Here is a 19,264-nt window from a genome sequence, read left to right as displayed (position 1 = left end):
TCATTGACTCCCAATGCGATATCAGGGACGCCATTATTTTAGAAAGCAAAGTTCTCTTGTATGTGTATTTATGTAAAAAAAAAAATGTAAGAACACAGAAAACTTTTTAAAACATAAAGGGGGGAAAACACACTTTTAAAAATACCAGTTTTCAAAATATTAACAATTATGGGACTTATAAATAAATCATAAAAATGCTGAACTGGCTTCAAGTTGTTTATACATTTCAATTAAAGGCGTTCATTTAGAAAACTGACCCAATCACTTCGTGAAACTCAGACCTTTATGTCCAGCAAGACACTCGTTACCCCCTTTCTCATTTTACAAACCCATTTCCGCCTCGCTCCCCTCGGCCCCTGTGTCTTTGGCAGCCCGAGGTAGAGACAGTTGAACTCTAACAGGACTGCGAAGCGAAGGACCGTGGACAGGCACCGTCCGGAGCCCTGGGCGGCCTTGTACCTTTAATTCTCCCGACACGGTGCACAGTGGGCCTTCTCACCTCACTCGGTGGATGAGGAAAGTAAAGGCTGAAATGCACAACCTCTCCCCCCGTGGGGGGGCTCCTTCGCTCTAGACCCCAGCTTGTGTCCAAGACGGCCCCGCCACCAGCAGACAAGCCACATGTTGGGCCCACCCTGGAGCCGTCTGCCCGGCCAGACCCTTCCAAACCCTGGGCACTGCTGGGCCCACTGTTGCCTGGAGCCCAGGGCTTGGAAGGCCGTTGAAGGACCTTGTCCAGCTGCACCAAGTATATGAGCACCTGAGACTCTCCCCGTCCTCCAAGAGCAGAGGTAGCTCAGCCACCTGGCCAGTAACTGAGTGTGAACCAGGGCTGGGGGATGCTAGCTTCTCTGCGATTCACATGCTAGTTATTCAAGTTGCATGTCTATGTAGCAGGGCCGGCTTGCAGGGGCAGTGACCCCTGAGTGCACATCTGCCCTTGAGGCACCTGGAGCAGAATTCTGATGGAAACTCTTTGGGCCCTATTTCTGGGCCTCATAGGGTTGGGGAGGGGCGGGGGCCCTTCCACAGGTGTTGTGGATACCGATCTATGGTGACTGAGCAGTTTCGTGGGTACAAAGCACACCCTGCTACATCAATTACAGGAGGCGTGAGGTGCTGTTTTTCAGGAAGTTAATGGTGTTCGCTCTTCACAATGTTTTTTTGCTGCCTTCTTCCCATGCCTGTTAAGTAAGACATTTTCTCAAGTCTCATCGCCCTTCGTAGACCACAAGAAATCCAGGAAGCTGCAGGTTTAATAATTAATAGGATCTGACCCAGCCCCCTTTTTTCCTTATGTTTCCAATGGACGGTCACCAACCGCTGAGCAGCTAGGATGTCCTCCTAGAGTAAGAACATCATTTTTTTCCTCTACTTTGTCAACTCATATTCTTTCCCCTTCTCGGTGAACAGCTGTCCTTTGCTCAAGGCAGACACCTGGGGGACTCCCGAGGGTGCCCTCCCCCCTCGTCCCTCCGACCTGCCCTTCGGCTGGGCCCGCCGCGCCTCCAAGCCTCTGCCCGGTCTCCCACTTTCCCTTCCCCGGGTCTGGCCCTCCTGCAGCTGGCAGATCACTGAAATGAGGCCTCACAGCCCGTCCACCGCAATGCTTCCAGAACATTCTTTCTAACAGGGAAACATGACCACACACTCCTGGGCTTCGCATTCTCCCCTGGCCCAAGGGGACGCTCACCTTTTGTGCAAAGAAGGTGTACGTTCATTCATTCGGTTCAAATGATATTTATGGAGCACCTACTATGTGCCAGGCACCCAGTTAGGTGCTGAGGATACAGCAGTGAAAAAAGTGTATGTTCTCATAACGTGCTTTCTACTGAGGAGACATGGAGCAAAATGTCACATGTGTGTGTGACATGGACATGTGTGGATGTGTACATTTAGTGGGCGGCCTGTGGCGAAGGGACGGAGGCACCTGGGGAGGGACGGAGCCAGGCAGGGCTCCATGGGACGCTGGGGCAGGCGGCTATTGCTGATGTGTGATCGCGGGAAGCCTCGTGAAGACAGTGCCGTTCTGATAGAGACGTGAGCGCCTCCCTTTCTGGGTGTCATTCCTGCCACCTCTCTGCTCACGTCTTCTAACAGTACTGGACCCTTACTCACCCCCAGGACCACCGGTCCTTGTCACCTCCAAGCCTCTGTGTGACTGTCGGCTGTCCCTGGGACACCTGCCCTCCCGAAGAGGCAAGCTTAGTTGTCCTTATTGTCTCTGCCATGTGTCCTTCCAGGACTCTCTGGACAGGCTTAGGAGCCTCCCTCTGCCCTTTAACTTCACCTGCAACCAACGCACCAGAGTGACAGTCCCCTTGCATCATAACTGGTCTCCTTCTCCCTCTAAATGCCTAGATACAGACATGAGCTTCTGCACAGGTAACACGTCACGTGTCGCATCTTTGACTCTTCCTGCCTACACGCTCTGTCTGTGCATCACTTCTCACAATGACCTGACCAGGTGACCCTGCTCCCACCTTACGACTGAGAAAACTCCCTGCCCAGTCCCCACCTACTGATGGAGCTGGTCTCCAGCTCTGACCGCGGTGGCCCTCTCTGTCCACTGACTCGGATTAGGCTGCCTGAGGGTGCAGTCTGTGCCCTCGGGCTGTGGTGCCCTGCGGTTCAGCTGGCCCAGAGCAGGGGCTCCCGAGATGCCTGCTGAACAGACACATTTAACTGCATTCATTTATTCCATTCATTTATTCCACTCTGCGCCCAGCCCTCCCAGCTCCCCCGCCCCCATAGCCTTTCGACGACAACAACGGCGACGTTTTCACAGCACTTATCATGTGACGAGAACAGCGCTTGGTACTCGTCCCAGTTTCTTTCTACTCAGAACAACCAGTGAGGTAGGTTCCACTCCACCCCGCTTCACAGATGGGGAAACCCATGAGTCACTTTCTGAAGCTCACATGACCCCAGGTGACAGGGTTGACATGTGAGCCTCGGTGGCTCTCCACTGCTGTGTCACAAACCCTCCTGGCTTCCAGATTCAGCTTCTAGGCCCGACCCATGACAGACATGAGGGGCCTGGTCTACTGTCGACCTCTGAGATGAGGCGTTGCCATGGACACGGACTTTGTATGGACAGAGTAGAGCCTGCGGCCTCTGAAACCCAGTTCTCCCAGTGGCTGGGTTCCCCCGGGGAAGCGTGGCCCTTGGGGCTGGGCCGGAGACGAGGGCACGGCAAACCCTGGAGAGAGATGCTGACAAAATAGAATGGGAGACTGTGCTGGAGGGAAAACAAAAATGAGGGATTTGTTGTTTTTGTTTTTTTAAAGCACAGAAGCATTGGGAAACAGCAATGAAAAGGGGTTGGGGTTGGCACACTGGGAGAGGTATTCGGGGTCACAGATGAAATCTGCCCTCTCATCAGATGTTTAGAAACCCACAAACTCACCCTGGAACCAGGATGGAAAAACTAAGTCACGTCGGGATTCTGAGATCCAGAGAACGTGTTACTTTCAGTGGCCGGCTGCTCTCCGGCTCGAAAGAAACCATGCAGGAGGAAACAGTGACTAAATGAGGGTGTTGGAGTGGGCTTGGGCCTGCCTACCCCGCCCCCAGACCCCCGAAGACAAGGAATAATCTTCCCAAACCTCACGAGGGGACAGGCTTTGGCGATTTCTCTGCCCTATGCTGCTGCTAATCCTACAAACTGCACCTCTGACCGCAGGGCGAATTCCCGAGTGAGGGCAGTTTGTGGAGAACCAGGGAAACTCTCAGTGCAGAGCTAATTCTGCTCTAGGCTCTTTGTTTTGTTTTGTTTTGTTTTTGTTTGCTTTTTTGGTCTTTATTGGCATTTAAAAGAAGCCCAGAGAACTTCTCTCCCTGGAAGTCGCTGCCTCCGGGTGGGTGGGGGTGAGCAGCTGGGCAGACGGACCTCGGAGAGGCAGCCATGGAGCCCGTCTATCAGTGTTTACGGCAGAAGAAGAGCCGCACAGGAAAACAGGAGCAGAGAGGAGCCGCATGACTCACAGGCTGAGTCGCTTCTAAATAAAGCCCTTCTCAGTTTCCCACGAGGCATTCTGAGCGACCAAGCAACCAGGGCGTTTTGTAAGCACAAAAAGTGAACCCAGCAGCCAGTCAAGAAAATCTCACAGTTGCTGTTGGAGACAGCACACGTCCTGAGCAGGGCCACAGGGTCCCACGGACAGTGTCTGTGGGTGGCTGCCGGGCCCTGCGTGGGTGACAGTCAGAGGTTCAGCCGGCGCCTCGTGCTGACTCACAGGCTTTCCCCTTACAGGGCGCTGAGAAGCAGTGGTCACTGCCTTAATTTTAGACCGCGTGTGCTGAACGTAGGAATGTGTTCGAATCCAGAGCCGGCTACCTTCATACCCTTCAGTCCTTCCATCCAGAAAACTGTGAATTAGGGAAACATTTGCTGAAACTGTCCTGCAAAGAGCAGGCTGTCCTGGCCTTGACTCCCCATTTCACACATGGAGACACAGCTCCCTTCTCTGAGCCCAAGATGTCCTGAGTAGTCACCCAGTGCCGGTCCACCCGTGGCAAAATTCATCTTCTTTCCCGGCAGTTACGTGGACAGGGCTCGAGCTTGTTAGGAACTGTGGTGGGAACAGCCTCCAGATTCCTGCTGCGCTCACCAGGGACCACCCCAGGTGACCTGACGACAGATCAGCGATTCTGGCCTAGCAGACTCAGCCGTTTGGGGCACCTGGGGTGGTCGGCAATACCGGAGTGTGTCTCCTGAGGAGTCAGAGCCAGAACCTGTCCCGTTTCCCTCTGTTATCAGAGGACCCTCGGTTGAAGGGGCTGACCTGTTCTGGGTTGCCACTCCCAACTAAGAAAATGGGACACCCAGTTATATCTGAATTCCAGGAAAACACAAATGACATTTTAGTGTACAGATGCCCCATGCAATATTTCATTGTTCACAGTGCCCCGGAAAATGAAAAAAAGCATTTGTCGTTTATTTGAAGTTTAAATGTAACTGAGTAACCCAGGCCTTATTCTGCAACCCTGTGAGATGCAAGAGATTTTCTGAGGCACCATTTTATCAAAAACACATTCTCTGTATTTTCTAAAAAAAAACAAAAAAACTAGGGGATTTAGAGAGAATGCATCAAATATATTTAATAAAATCAGGAAAGTAGCCACTATGGGGGGCCTGTCCCCCACTTTCAGACAGCGCGGGCAAGTCCCGCCGTCTCTGCCATTCAGGCCAGGGGGCTCTGGGGCCTCTGGTGTATGAAGAACGCCCCACCCCTCTGGCCAAAGGGTTGGAAGCTGAGCATGTCAGTGAGGCCGGACAGCCAGCCTTGCGGATCACCATGCACACAGGCCTGCGAGCTTTTCCCCTTGGGATGGCCTACGGAGGGTTCCCGGCAAGCAATGTGGGGTCACAGGTGCCGGGTGGTTAACCTTGACCTGGGACAGCACGCCAGCAGCCCTTGTCCACCCCGCAAGTCCTCACCTCCTGGCCAACCCCTAGCCACGTGGACTCCAAGTGTGCGCCTGGTTGGCTGTTCTGTGCCGTAGGCTTTCTTCCACGTGTGGCCTTTCACGTGGAGGCCGTGGGGGAACTGCGTCAGCCCCTCCCGGCAAAGCCTGCAGGAGACTGTTGTCTCTGTGCTGAGGGTCAGCACGGTGTGAGGGTGAGGTGGGGGGATTCTACGTGGGGGACTGAGAAGGCTTACTTTCCTCTCTGAGACCACCGATGCCCACTCTACTGGGAGAAGCGCTCACGACGACGGTTCACTGGGGAAACGGTGAAGCAAAGTGAACCGGAGAAGAAATAGAAACCAGACTCTCAGTTCCTGTTTCTCCTATTTTTAATCTCCGCGTCTCAGTTGCTCCCCTTCCTGTTCCCCTCGCCTTGCTGGGAATCGTACCACACCTGGCCTTCCATTTGCCTTGGGGACAGAGGGGAGTGGGACGCAGAAGGCGAGGCCTGCCTGTGAGCTGAGGACCAGTGTCCACGTGGGTTTACATCAGAGGAGATGGGGGCGTGGGATCTCAGCCACGCCCAAGTCCGAGGTGTTGGGACAGTATGAAGGATGCCCCCTCTTTGCATTATCCACCTCAGCGAGGAGAGCCAGGGAGGGGGAGGGCGGTCACGAGATTGTGGACAAGTGTTCAGACTGGCCAGTGGCCCGAGGAGACACGGATAGTTAGGTCATCGGGCCTCGTGCCCATTCTCTCTCTTCCCCTCATTCTTCCTCTTCTTCCAACCTCAGTGCTATAGGCTCCAGTGACTCAAAGGCAAAGAAGACCAAGGGAGTCCTGGCCTCGGACACCTCGCAAGGGACGAAAACCATTCATAAGGGAAGCCCCCATCGTTCTGTGATGTGGCTAGTGGTGCCCGCATGGCAATGCACTTAACTTTGTGAAAATACTTTCTCTTCCCTCTATGAGTGAAATAATTCACACAACTGTGACTGAGAAAAATAAAAGTGAATAAACTGCCCCAAGGAAAGTAATATCCAAAGTGAAGAGTTGAACCTGGAACAGCACACCAGCAGCCCTTGTCCACCCCGCGAGACTGGGACTCCAGAGGCTGAGAGAAAACCCGAGGCGCTCGGAGCACCCTGAGCCCTGTTTTGTGATTCATTGTCTTGGGTCTGTCTCCCCACCCGACTGGAGTCCGTGAGGGGTGGGCCCACCCGCCCGCCTCACTCGTCCCCCCACGGCCCACACGGACCCCTGCACCTGGCCCCATGGCCACTCTGCGGGGGGGTCCTGTGAAGACACCTAGCTGTGGGGTCTACACGCCCGGGCCTCCTCTCACAGTTGTCTTCCACTCGGCACGTGTCACAGCCTGGAAACCCAGAGCCACTCCCCGAAGGGCCACATGCAGCCTGCCACCTGCGCGGCCACCCATCTCCAGTCAGCGACGCTCTCCAGGCTGCCAGAGGCTGCTCCTCACACGCCCGCGCTTCCCTCGTCCCTCGTGGAACCATCTGGTTGTGTGACCGGTTAGTATGTATCGTGGGCGAAGGACCGTCACCAGTTCCCATCGCAGACAAAGGGCGAAAAGCCCGTTAGACCTCTGCGGGACCAGGCGACATTCACTGTGAACATGGTCCCCCACCTGGAGAGCTGGAACCTTCTGGAACCTCGTACAGGCTGCTGAGCTGCTGGCACAGAACCCAGTCGGTGCGTGTGCTCAGGCCCCGCAGTCTCCGCTGCACACTCGCCAGGGCTCTCAGTGGACGCGTGTAACGAGCACCGTCTGCTTCGGGGAGCGGGTTCCGGCATTTTCCTATTGGCTCTTACTTGTTTCCAGTCCCAGATAATCTCGAAAACAAATGGCTGGTGCATAATTAACTTTACATGTCATAATATTTTGAGGCGCGCCGACTTCCATGACAATGAAGAATTTTTTAAAGTCGTTTCATGATTTTCACAGCACAAGTGATTTTATAAGAAAAAAATTTTTCCCATGTAATAAAGCTGTAAAACGGCTAGCAGTGTTGTTCTGTTCCTCCAACAAAAGCACCCACAGCGGACTGAAAATGTGGTTTCTGGAACTCTCTCAAGCCTTGGCTAACTTTGGGGGGCTCCCAAAGGACAGGATTACTTCATGTCAAAGCAAAAATTCTCCTGACTCAGTAAACAGCCCACGGTTCTGGGAAATGTGGAAAATGGAGATGAAAATGGAGGCTGTGTGGAGCTTGGACAGGCCGCTGAGACCACGGGGGTTGGGTCCCGGGACGGCCACCTCTGCTGCGGGGGCCCCGAGGGGGCCCCCCTTCCCGTGCCGCTGTCTCCGCCTCCTTTCCCAGCACACCCGTCACCGAACAGCTGGAAGGCCCATTAAGTCCCGCTGCGTCCTCCGGGCTCACCCCACACCGTGCGTTTCTGCGCAGTGGCTTGTGTGCCGCGGCACACGCGAAACTCGCAAAGTGGAAGACCAAAGGCACTGAAGCCTCATTTCCCACTAGCTTTGTGGTAAAAACCAAACTGATACTCTCTTTTCCCCTCCCCACCACGGCCGACTCTCATTTCGAGCGGTGGTGCACATGGGTGGCAGTGTCCCGCTGTCACCGAGAAGGCTGCACGGTTCAGCGAGCGGCGGACGAGTTTAAAATATGCTCTGATCCCATCTCGGGGGGGGAAGCGGCATTTGGCATCACCAGGGCGCCACCAGGATCCCCTCTGAGCTGCCTTTCCCTCATCACAGAATTCCTGTTGTGAGGGGGAGGATGACTGGCCCACAAAGAGAAGCAGGAGATACAGAAAAGTGATGTCCCGGAAGTCTAAACTTCACCTCGTCCACCCTCCAGACAAAAGGGATTGGGGGTTTGGCAAACACGCAGACGGCTCGCCTCTGTGGGAAGCCAGGGAGCTCAGGGAGAGAGAGTTCCACCCGTTCCTTTGGCCACTGGGACCTTCCCTTGTTTTAAACCAAACAAACCTTAAGGAAAACCAGCTGCTTTTACGATGCAGAAACCCATGACCTCAACCCCTCGTACATTACTGGGTATTTTCACTTGCCGGATTGTCTGTGTCCTGGCGTTGGGGTGTTCTCGGCGCTGACCCAGCAGCTGGTTTGCACGGCGGCCCCAGATGTGGATGAGAACGGCGCCCCCACCCCAGCACTCCGATTCCAAGGCCTGGTGGACAGTCCCCACTGCTGTCAAAAATAGTAACAACGGGACCCAGCGGCGGACAGGGCGCTGCCTGGTGCTGGCTGCGCCCTCCGCACAGTGGCCGCAGCGGACAGCTGGGCGCCCCCGGGGTCTGGACTCAGACTGAGCACCGCGGCCTGGCCTGTCCCAGCTTCCACTGCGGCGAAGCAAAGCTGACCCAGGGGTCCGCCAGACCGTGAGTCCACGAGTGCCCGACCCACGGTGGCCAGTGACATGAGCCACGTCCAGGGAATGGACTGAGCACTGAAACGTCTAAAGCGAGAGCGAGAGGGATTTTACAGACGTGCCTGCCATTGCGGCTGCTTCAGCTTCCCTGCCCCGTTCTCCCCTCCCGTCTAGATCACTGGGTACCTCCCCGCTCAGGGAGAGAGGTTCTGGTCGTGAGGGCGTCGGCTGTGCTCCAGGACTCAGGCAACAGCACCTGTGGCGCAATGGCCACATGACTCAGGTCACAGCGCCCAGCACGAGGCAGCAGACTTCGCCTCAAAATGAACGATGGGGTCTACGAGGGGGGGGGTTAGACTGGCACGGGGCCAGGGCCTGGGAGAGGTTCGGAGCCGGACCCCCTCAACAATTCGCAGAGGTGAAGGTTATGCTTTGAAAGACCTGCCTACACACACAGGCACTTCTGATGGTTCGCCTCCAGCCCGGACCGTCCAGCCAGGCTCCGTGGAGTCTGGGCTGTGAGCTGAGTATGGCATCAGGCGCTTTCTGAGTGACCGACGCTTTCTGACAACGTCCTGCTAAGGGAGTGACCTTGAGCAAGTTTCTCCAATGCTCTTGGCCTTCAGTTTTCTCAGCGATGGATGAGGACAGTGAAATACCATCCGCCTCTTAGAGTCTGTTGCGAACATTGGCTGGGACGACGCGGAACTACAGGACCACAGTGGCGAGTGCGCACTCCACCCCCCTAGCCGCTGGGGGTCTGCGTTTCCATGGCTGCCCCCTGCCCAGGAGCAACGGGTGAGGCCCCGCACGGCTGCCAGGCCCTTGGGGTTGGGATGACCGCCACTCGCTGGGCTCACCCCTCAACATTCTCCCCTCTGGACCCGACGCCTCGGAGCTGCTGTCCTCAGAAGTCCCGGGCTCGCTCTAACTCTCAGGGCACCTGCGCTCCCCGCCTGGGGAGCTCAGTCCACACCTCCGACTCACCCACCTGGCCCGCCCTCCCTCCTTCGGAACTAATGCGGGTCTCCCTGCTCCAAGCTTCCCAGAGCGCACGCCCCAACTGTAGTCACTGGCTCAGTCCTGGCCCCACGGGACTCCCTGCTCCACGCGGTCAGGGCTGTGCTCTCTTCATCTTGTCATCTCTAAACTTGAGCGGAGTTCTTTTTGCACAGTAGGTGTCCTGTCAGTGTTTTTTTGAATGAATGAAAGAAGTCAGAAGCCCACTGAGGATACTGCACTTACTACCACCGTCAATCCAGGTGGCTCGACTGGGAAGTGGACCGACCTCTGAGCAGGGTAAGAAGTGAATATGCCGGAACACATGGGCGGCACCCCGCCCTGCCGCGAGGGAACGGCTGCTGCTGGAGAAAGGGCTGTTTGTTCCCCAGCTGCACCCTCCTTCCTCGGTAACAGAGTCTTGTTTCTAGTTGGGCCCAAGGCCATTTTAAAAGAGCCACATTTCCCAACATCCCTTGCAATTAAGTGTAACTAGGTTTTGGATACACGCTGACCAATGACACGTAAGCTGAGTGTTGGCCCTCTTCAGTCCACTCTCTACCAAGTCCAGGGGATGATGGGTCAAAGCCGTCGGTCTCTGCTGATTGTGTGTTTTGCATCAGACTCCAGAACCCTCCCTTGAATGACAGCTGGAATGCATTCTCTGTGGTGCTCTTTTTTGCCCCCTTTCTCCCCTCTGCTACCTGGAATAAAGGTGTGAGGGCTAGAGTCTTGACTCCCACACAGGATCCTGAGTGACAATGCTGTGCTTTAGTGCTGGTGCCGTAGAGAGCTAGAAAAACGTGGGTCCCTGAGGGTTTGGAGAATAGAACCACATACCAGCTCCAGACTGCTCACCCCCTGATCTCCACATTCAGGACCTGCTTAAACAATGATTGCTTTAATGCTCTGTTGTTCACAGTTGGGTTTCAAAGAATCGTCTTAGTTTTCACATTGCAAAAAATGCCTTCAGTTGGAAAAAAGAGCTTAAAGAATTTCAGTGCCGTATTTATGGTGGGGTTTTTCACAATGAAATTTTAATAGCAATCATTCATTGTACTGATTGCTAAAGATTCTTGAAAAAAGCTCTAAATATCACGAGTAACTCATAATTATTATGAAGACCAAACCAAAATCAATACATTTCTAGGTTCAAAAGACATGGCAGAACATTATACAACTGCCACCGGTGAACAAAAGATGTGACATCAGCCGAGCAGCCAGTCACCCCAGAAAGCAGCTGTATTTTCCTAAGCAAAAAACACAAACCCCTTTCTTGTTATGTTCTCGGTAGTGCTTCTCAATTACAAGCCTGTGATAACTGGGAACAATATTTGGAATATTTATTAATCTCTACAGTCAAGATGCTGGCCAACCAGGGCAGGTGCTGGCTGGGGGACAACTGGAACGTCCCTCCTGCCGCGTGGTGATGCGGTGTCAGCCCGGCGGCTCCGGTGGCAGTCTGCATACAGACATCGGAACTGTATTCTGGCCGGTCCGTAGCATAACGCCTGGGAGAAATGTCTGGACCGTGTGCAAAATATCCCTGCTAGCAGTTCTTGCATTGTGGATTTCCTAATGGGTTGGTTGACTTAGGAAAAAAATGAGACCCATCCATCTGGGAACAAAAGCCATCTGAGCTTGTGACGTTCTGGACCTGCTTCTGGCATTTGCGTCACAAAGCTCCTGGTGCCTAAAAGGCTATTTTTGACGTGCAGCTGTTGAGCTGAAACATCTGATAGTTTCTCTTCTCCAGGCGGGTTTGGTGCAAGATACCAGTAAACGATCGTTGTTTCAGTTCGTACAAGTGTGGAGACTAATATTAGATGATGGTCCCTCCCCCACGCGAACTCTTCTGCTGGCTAAGAGCCTTGAGGGTCCTGGGCCCCGAGAAGGCAGGCAGAGCCATTCTCAGGCAGGCCTGGGCTTTTATTCCCAAGACCATGGGGCCCCCACTGGTTTACGGTGTCTGACTGAAGGGGAACATTCCGGGTCCCCGCCCCACCGAGGCTGGAGTCCACACTGAGTGCTCACTGCAGCTGTGTTCATTTCCTTCTGCGTTCTTCCCTGTGGGTCCAGGGACTAGCCGGCTAGGACTCCCTGAAACTGTCCTCGGGGTGCTCAGAGCCCTTAGCGAAATCCCTCTCAGCTCAGGGAGCAGGGTGGTCACACTATGGAGCAGCTGGCAAGAGCTAACAGCTGCGAAGGCCACAGCATCATCCAGACAGAAAGACACTGGCCATGGAACTTGAGCAGGTCCCCAGAAGCCCCCTGTCATAGACTCAGGGGCTCAAGGACACAGCTGGGGTGGGGCCTGTCCCCACCCCTTACAACACGCCGTCCTGCTCCAGTGCATTTCTGAGGGGAGAGCCCATCTGTCCTGGCGGGATGCGTCAGCCTGGTAGAAGTGATGATCCACAGTGGACACCGTGCAAGGTCACGAAGACATCCCTGTTTGCCAATGGCCCGATGGCCTTTGCCCATGTCTGCAGTATCATTTCAGAACATTGAAAAGAAAGCCACTCAAACTGTCAACATGTTCACACCAGAGGTCATGGTAACACAACTGCCAGATTATCTCTAATTTAGAGTAACTTCAACTTGGCCGCCATAGCAGCACCGTGTCCTGTGCTAAAAGAGTCTGACTGTGTTCTGTGGTACTGCAGCTTGCTCCAGAGAAGTGTGACTCTCCTGCGGCTCCCCTGTCAGTACCCATTTGCCCTCCAGGTTCCTGCCCCGGCCACCTGCTTGTGCCAGAAGAAACGCACCAGCAAACCTTTCCGTGGAGAGGGAGGGGTCCTAGAAACACGTCATGTGGGGAAGGGTTGAAGGCTCTTACTGTCGGCGTCACGAACGGTGCCTTGCATTTGGCGTAGTTGGAAGAGGAAGCAGGCTTTATCTGGTGGCCTCAGAGGGTGAATGATGGCAATGAGTGGGAATCAAAGGGAGCTGTAATCGGGGTCAACACGAGGAAGAGTTATTAGAAGGAAAATGAACTGTATAGTCATGTAAGTTCAAGGTCAGTACAATTCAGCTTAAGAAACATCAGTAAGGCACCTACCGTGCCCTGGTTACTATACGATGTTGTGAACATGAAGAACATAGTAGCTTCAGTCTACTATGAAATACGGACATGAAAAGAGTTAATAAGGAAACATGAAGACACGTGCCACAAGGGCCACTTTCATAAGATTCCGAAGGAGTGCGGAGAGGAAGTGATGAATTCTTCTGAGGGGATCAGGGAAGTGTCTGTAAAAGACAAACAGATCTAGGATTTAAAGAAGTCCTGTTGGACTGAGACTGGGAGACCAGGGGTGGAAGAGTCGTCCAGACGGAGGGAGCAGCACGTGCAAAGCCCAGGGAGGCCCCTAGAGAACCGCAAGCATCTGGGAATCGGCCTGGCTGGTGTAGCTCAGTGTTAACCAAAGGTTGTCTGTTCGATTCCCAGTCAGGGCACATGCCTGGGTTGCGGGCCAGGTCCCCAGTGAGTGGTGTGCAAGAGGCAAAAACACATTGATATTTCTCTCCCTTTCTCCTTCCCTTCTCGTCTGTCTAAAAATAAATAAATAAAATCTTCAAAAAAAAAGTTTGGGAACCAACCATCCCACTGCAGAGCCCTGACGGACATTCTCTTGGGTTAGTCTACGGACACACAGTGAACTACAAGTTCAGCTCTCCTCCCTCCATTCTGAAGCATGAGCTCAGGTTCTTACATTTCTTTCACTTTCCTGATGAGTAGATCGGCTCCTTTGACCACTGGGAGGGAACCATTAAGCCAGAGGGTTTCTGAATTTAGGAATAGGAATGTGTTCAAAGGTGAGTAAAATTTAAATTGCTTTGAGATTCAATGGATGTTTCTTTCAATCTGTCTGGCCTGCTTTACTTTGAATAGGAATGAACTTTTACTTTGCTTTCTTGGGAGATAGTGCTCTAATAGAAAGAGAAATCCAGTGGCCTGAACCATGGTTCCTAGCAGTTAGGTTGGAATGCTATAAAATGGTTGATGGTCTGTTAGAAAAAGCAGATATAAGTCAAGGGTAGTACCAGTTTTAATTTAAAAAAATTATAGTCTGAATAACCCCAAACTCAATTTGATATTTAAAATCTTTCAAGGTTGCTTCAAATCAGCTTTAAATTACAGGCGTTTCACACTCAGGCCTCGAGTTCCCTGGCCGCCTATTTATCAGGCTGGAGAGAGAGAGAAGACAGGTGTCCCTGGGGGGCATGGGCAGTCTCCACCCACCACCCACCCACCAGTCGCCACCCCAGGACCAAGGGCGGCCCAGCTCCGTGACCTCTTGTATGCACGTCACCACTGGGTTTGACAGGCACACTCCACAACACAGTCTTGGGTCACGTGGAAACCACACACATCTCCAAAGTGTAAGCTGACGAGCTCCAAAGAGTAAGTAAATGCCCTGAAATGATTTCAACTCTATACCCAGTTTAAGAGAAATGGGAGCTGAGTTCCCTGCATTATCTCTTCACCCAACATTTCTGTGAAAAAATACCTCCCCCAGAATGGTGGTGTGTGTATTGACGGGTCTATTTACATTGCAGTTCAGTTGCAAACACTTCTCAGAAATGAACTGAGTGCGTGGGATGCCAGCCGCGTGTAGCTCTGGAAGACGAGGCAGATGTTAGCTCTCGAATTGGTGCGAATAAAAATGGCAACCTTTCATTTCACAACTGGGCCGATTCAGAGTTTTCAGGCATCAGGCTGATATTTTAATACAATTTGGAGCAGAGAAGTCCCTTGGCGTGAGCAACACAGTCCTGCTGTGATGAATCCTCCGGTGTGAGAGGCGGTGCGCCCTCCTTCTGCCTCCTGGATGCGGGCACTCCTGAGAAGGAGATGCTGGGTGTGCAGAGTCACAGACTCGGGGACAGACCCTTTGCCCCGGCCCCTTTAACCCGTTTGGTACCCTTGGAGCCGTTCTCCGCAGACGAGGAAAGGGGTCCCTGAGCAGCTAAGCCACGGGGAACTGCAGGCCCAGTAGCTGTTTGGGGTCATCCATCACTGCCTCATGATACTTGTCCTGGGACCCAGCATGCTCTGAACTTGACCTCCAGTGGCACTCAAGACTGTATTTTAATTACTTCTCCCCTCGGGTCATGTTCCCCATGGCATCCCCTGCAGGGCTGGGCCCACACGGGGGCTGGACAACTATTTGTCGAAGGGACTGGAGCCACTTGAGTGACAAGAGCAGAAGGTGCCATCAGAGGTGGGAGGGGGGTCGCCTGGGGAAGGAAGGGGCAGGGGCAGCGGTGCCTGTGCTCACCTACAGCGCGGTGGCCCTCCCAGGGGAGTGACAGTGTTCGGCGGGGACGGACTGGGGCAGATGAGGGGTGTGCTTGTCAAGAAAAGGGCACAAAACGGAATGAGGCAAGCCTTTCAAGCAAGCGAGTCTTATTTTCCTCCTACCCTTCCGAAATATCAAAAGCAGTTGGAAAAGGTAATGCTTTCTTCCTCCCACGATGAAAATCCGATTTAAATCTTTACAGTAAATCCAGATTCATGTAGAGCCCATGCATGGGCATTGGTCATTTCATTGGAGATACATTGTAGGCATTTGGTATTTTTAATTGGGCCAGGTATTTTTCAATGGTCTCAGCGCCCAATTTGAAAAGAGAGATGTTCCTTTGCTAATCTGCGTTTACCTAAATTGCCCTTCGTTCGACTGTTCCTGTAATGAGGAACAGCACACTGACAGTGCCCTCAGGGACGGGCTCCTGCTTCAGACGTGAGCGCTGCCGGCCTGACAGCGCCGTGTGCAGGGAATGTCTAGATCAGAAGGTTATATAAAAGTGCATTAAAAAAGCCCCACAAAACACCAAAACCCTTTAATGAGCTAGAACAAGCCCTGCGACAGCTGCTTCCTGGGATTAAAGCACTCAGAGACCGGTGTCCTTAGCATGGGGGGGGGGGCACAGTGCCCACGCACCCACCCAGCATCCTCAGTCTGAGTGGACCCCCGACTGCTCAGGGAGGGTGGGCGGGAAGAGGCCCCCATCACGGAGCTGTTTCCTGCAATGTTTTGGCTCTTTGCAGGAGAGAAGCAAAGCTGGGGCTTCCACGGGCTCCCTCTCTCTGTGGAAACCTCTTTCCAAAGCTGCGCCAGCCAGGGAAAGAGTCTGACCTCCCCAAAGCCGCTCACGGAGCATCCTCCTTGGATGAGAGGAGGAGACTCCACCGACTGAAGAGAAGCAAGATGCCGTTTTTCTCAAGCGAGCACTTTAAAATGGGCTATTGATGAACCTGAAGAGCCTTTAATAGAACCTACGAGAATGCACCGGGAGGCCTTGCAGCTGCACAAGACAGCATGACACCGCCCAGCACACGGTGTCCAGGGCCATCGGCGCTGTTGGGGACAGGCCCCTGTGCTGTGTGGGGTACGCCAGGGCCCACACCGACTGCCCCGGACCAGGGATGTGCCTCGCAGTCTGTGGCCCACCAGAGGAGGCTGAGCGGTGCCCCGTGAACGCCCAAGGACGAGGGGCAGGTGCACACTGACTCAGGGAGGAAACATGCTCGTGAAGGGCAACACCTGCTCCCCAATCTCGGAGACGAGTGCCCTGCTGGGGCTGAGAGACAACAGCCCAACACCTTTCGAAGCGTCCATGGCATCGATGGTGTGGACACATTTTGTTCTGCTGCAATGAAGGAGTAATAGCAATTGTTCACTCAAGAGATATTTAATACATCGTTTGGGGGCATGGTGCTGGAACCCGAGGACTGGTTGGCCCTCCCAGGGGGACGGCACTTGGAGGGCCGCTGAAACACCTGCGAAACCAGACCTCCTGCTGCCCGCGGTGCACTTCCAAGGCTGTCTGGGAAGTAATCTGCAGACGAAAGAGCACAGATCCTGCGAGGGCCGTCCAGGAGCGAGGTGGCCGCTTAGTGCTGTGTCTTGTGAGACTCTGAGGGTGTCCAGGAAGGCCCTCCTTACCAGCCTCTGGACAGATGGGCAGGGGAGTGTGGGGAGAGATGGACCCCCACCCGTCGTAGCCAAAAACAACCTGCTGGCGTTCTCAGCCCCACCCTTACTTACCACACATCTGCGCACACAAGCAGCCTGTTCCCCCCAAACCTCCTTCAAGATCTTCCCGAGCATTTATTTGCAAGAGGAAGTTGGGGGGTCAGACATGCACAGGGGAGGTGGCGAGGCCCAAGCCTCCCTCGCACAAACTTTGACCTTGGAATCACAGAGCTGGAAGGCTGGAGGGGACTGAGCAGAGCAGGTCGGAGAGGAGTGGGGAGGCGGAAGAGGGGTGGGCACGTGGGGTGGACGGGACCAGGCGGAGCGACGTCTCAGAAATCCGGCCCCGGCACCAGCAGCTCCTTCGAACTCACTGCGCTCCGCCGAGATCAAATGCACAGGAACTGGGCCCTTTTCCAACTTGTCCTTAATTGTACTCCCGACAGCCTGGCTTTATTATTGGCTTCTACGAGTTGTGGATGCCAAGAAAATCAGACACCATAAAATAAAGGCTAGATTTTAAAACCGAAGAGTAACCATACCTCTGATGTTTATGTGCTTCCCAGGCGACAGCACACTTTCTACACCCATGAGCAGGTGTCTCCTGGCCACCACCGCGTGGGCTCTGCAGGGGGGAGCGCCCCTGGGTACAGAGCTGCGAGGCAGGGCTATGGGGACAGGACTCAGCACTCTCTCCCACTACAGCTCGGTTCGGGTACCTTTGTCTGTCCCGTCTGCTGTCAGCGAAGGCTGACCCGTGACTCCGCTCCAAGCTGACAGATAATTTGCTCACTGACAGTTCCCCCCCAGGGGCTCCCCCCTTTCTCAGCAGAGCTGGTCACCGTTTGGATGGGTCAGCACCCCTGAAAGTGGAGAATATGAGAAATTCTGAGTTGTAATGTAAAGGAACCGTGTCTGCTGAGTGTTTCTGAACTAGGAGGAAATGCTGTAGACAGGAACTGGTGTCGTCATCGTCTCCTGGGCAGTCACTTCAAGTCCCGACTCTCCATGAGGTCAGTCTGACAGGTACAGAGCAAGTTGTGTTCCGGCAAGGGGGGACGCTGTCCAGGTTCAGAGAGGAAACGATGCTCCAGAGTGGACCTGACCCCGTGGCCCAGGAAGCCTTAAGCCTGTCCCCTCTCCTGGCCCATGGGGAGCAGGCTGGGTCCTTTGGAAGACAAGTGCTTCCAAGAATCAGGTCACCTAATTTATAAGAGAACTTCCAGCACTGGGGAGAGCGGGTGTGACATCCTCACTAAAGAAACACCTCATTCACAAGCCAGAGAGTCACATTCTTCCTGTTTATAACCCACCGTAAAAATGAGAGTTGGCCTGATTGGAGCGTGTCCCTGTCGGCTAAGAGAGAGGAAAAACAGGAGGCCCGCCCGGATGGGCTGTAACTGGGAGTGTCTGCGCGTGGAGTCTGTGGCCGGCTCCGAAAGCCGGTTGTCCTTCCACGGGGTTGATCTGTAATAGTTCTATACAAACGGGAGCTTCTGATGCCCTGTCTCATGCAGGTGTGGGGAACACGTCCTCTCCTACCCTGTGGTTTGGCGTGGAAACGAGCCAGTCTCTTGGAGAGCAAAATGTGGCAATTTCTCTAAACACTGAGGCATGCCGGTCCTTCGACCCAGCTGTTCCTCCCACAGGACTTTATCGTGAAGAGCCACGGCCAGCTGGGCACAGAGTGGTCCACTCGGTGACACCTGTCTTAGCATGGTTTATAAATGGAAGAGCGACGCTCACAACCCGAATGTCAGCCAGTGGGCGGTGGGCTGGGGAAATAGCGGACGTTGGAGGCAGTGGAATGGCATTCGGTCCACGGAGAACAAAAAGGGATCTCTCTGTATCAGCACCACTAGGAAGTTATCGCTACCGTGCCTACGGCAACAAAGCCCACTGCAGGGAACTTTGGACTTGGCGTTTCTAGTTTTTCTAAGAAAGGAAACAAAGTGGTACATATCAGTAATACAGATTTAGAAGAGTGTTATGTGCATGAATAGTGAACCGGAAAGAGATACACCGAGTTTGGATGGTTCTCACCCCTTGGGAGAAGGAATGGAGAGAGGATTTCTTTCTCTCTCTTCTCCCTCCCTCCTTCTTTCTTTCTCTTTCTTCCTCCCTCTCTTTCCTCTTTCTTCCTTTGGCCTCTTTCTTTCTCTCGCCCTCCTTCCCCCTTCCCTCTCTCTCCGTATCGATTCTGAGCACAGCCCTGGCTGTTTCATGTTTTTCCATTGGGCAAGTACCACCCTCATAACTTAAACTGTCCATGAAAACTTAAGGCAGAAACACCACCATGTGTGGGGAGCCTGTGCAAGGCTCACAGGGCACCACCCACGCGTGGTCTCCCAAGCAACCGGAGCGCTTGCTCTGCAGGGTAATTGTGGCATTATCTCCTCCTGCAGACACGCACACTGGGTGTCGGGAAGCCCAGGTCACTTGCCGTGGCACTGTGAGCGGGGTGGGCACCAGGAAGACCCGCTGGGGCTCCGGACAGGG

This window comes from Artibeus jamaicensis, unplaced genomic scaffold (genome assembly GCF_021234435.1).
Source record: "Artibeus jamaicensis isolate MK-2021 breed Jamaican fruit bat unplaced genomic scaffold, CSHL_Jam_final scaffold_474, whole genome shotgun sequence".
Taxonomy (NCBI): Eukaryota; Metazoa; Chordata; class Mammalia; order Chiroptera; family Phyllostomidae; genus Artibeus; species Artibeus jamaicensis.
Note: the sequence above shows the minus strand (reverse complement) of the source record.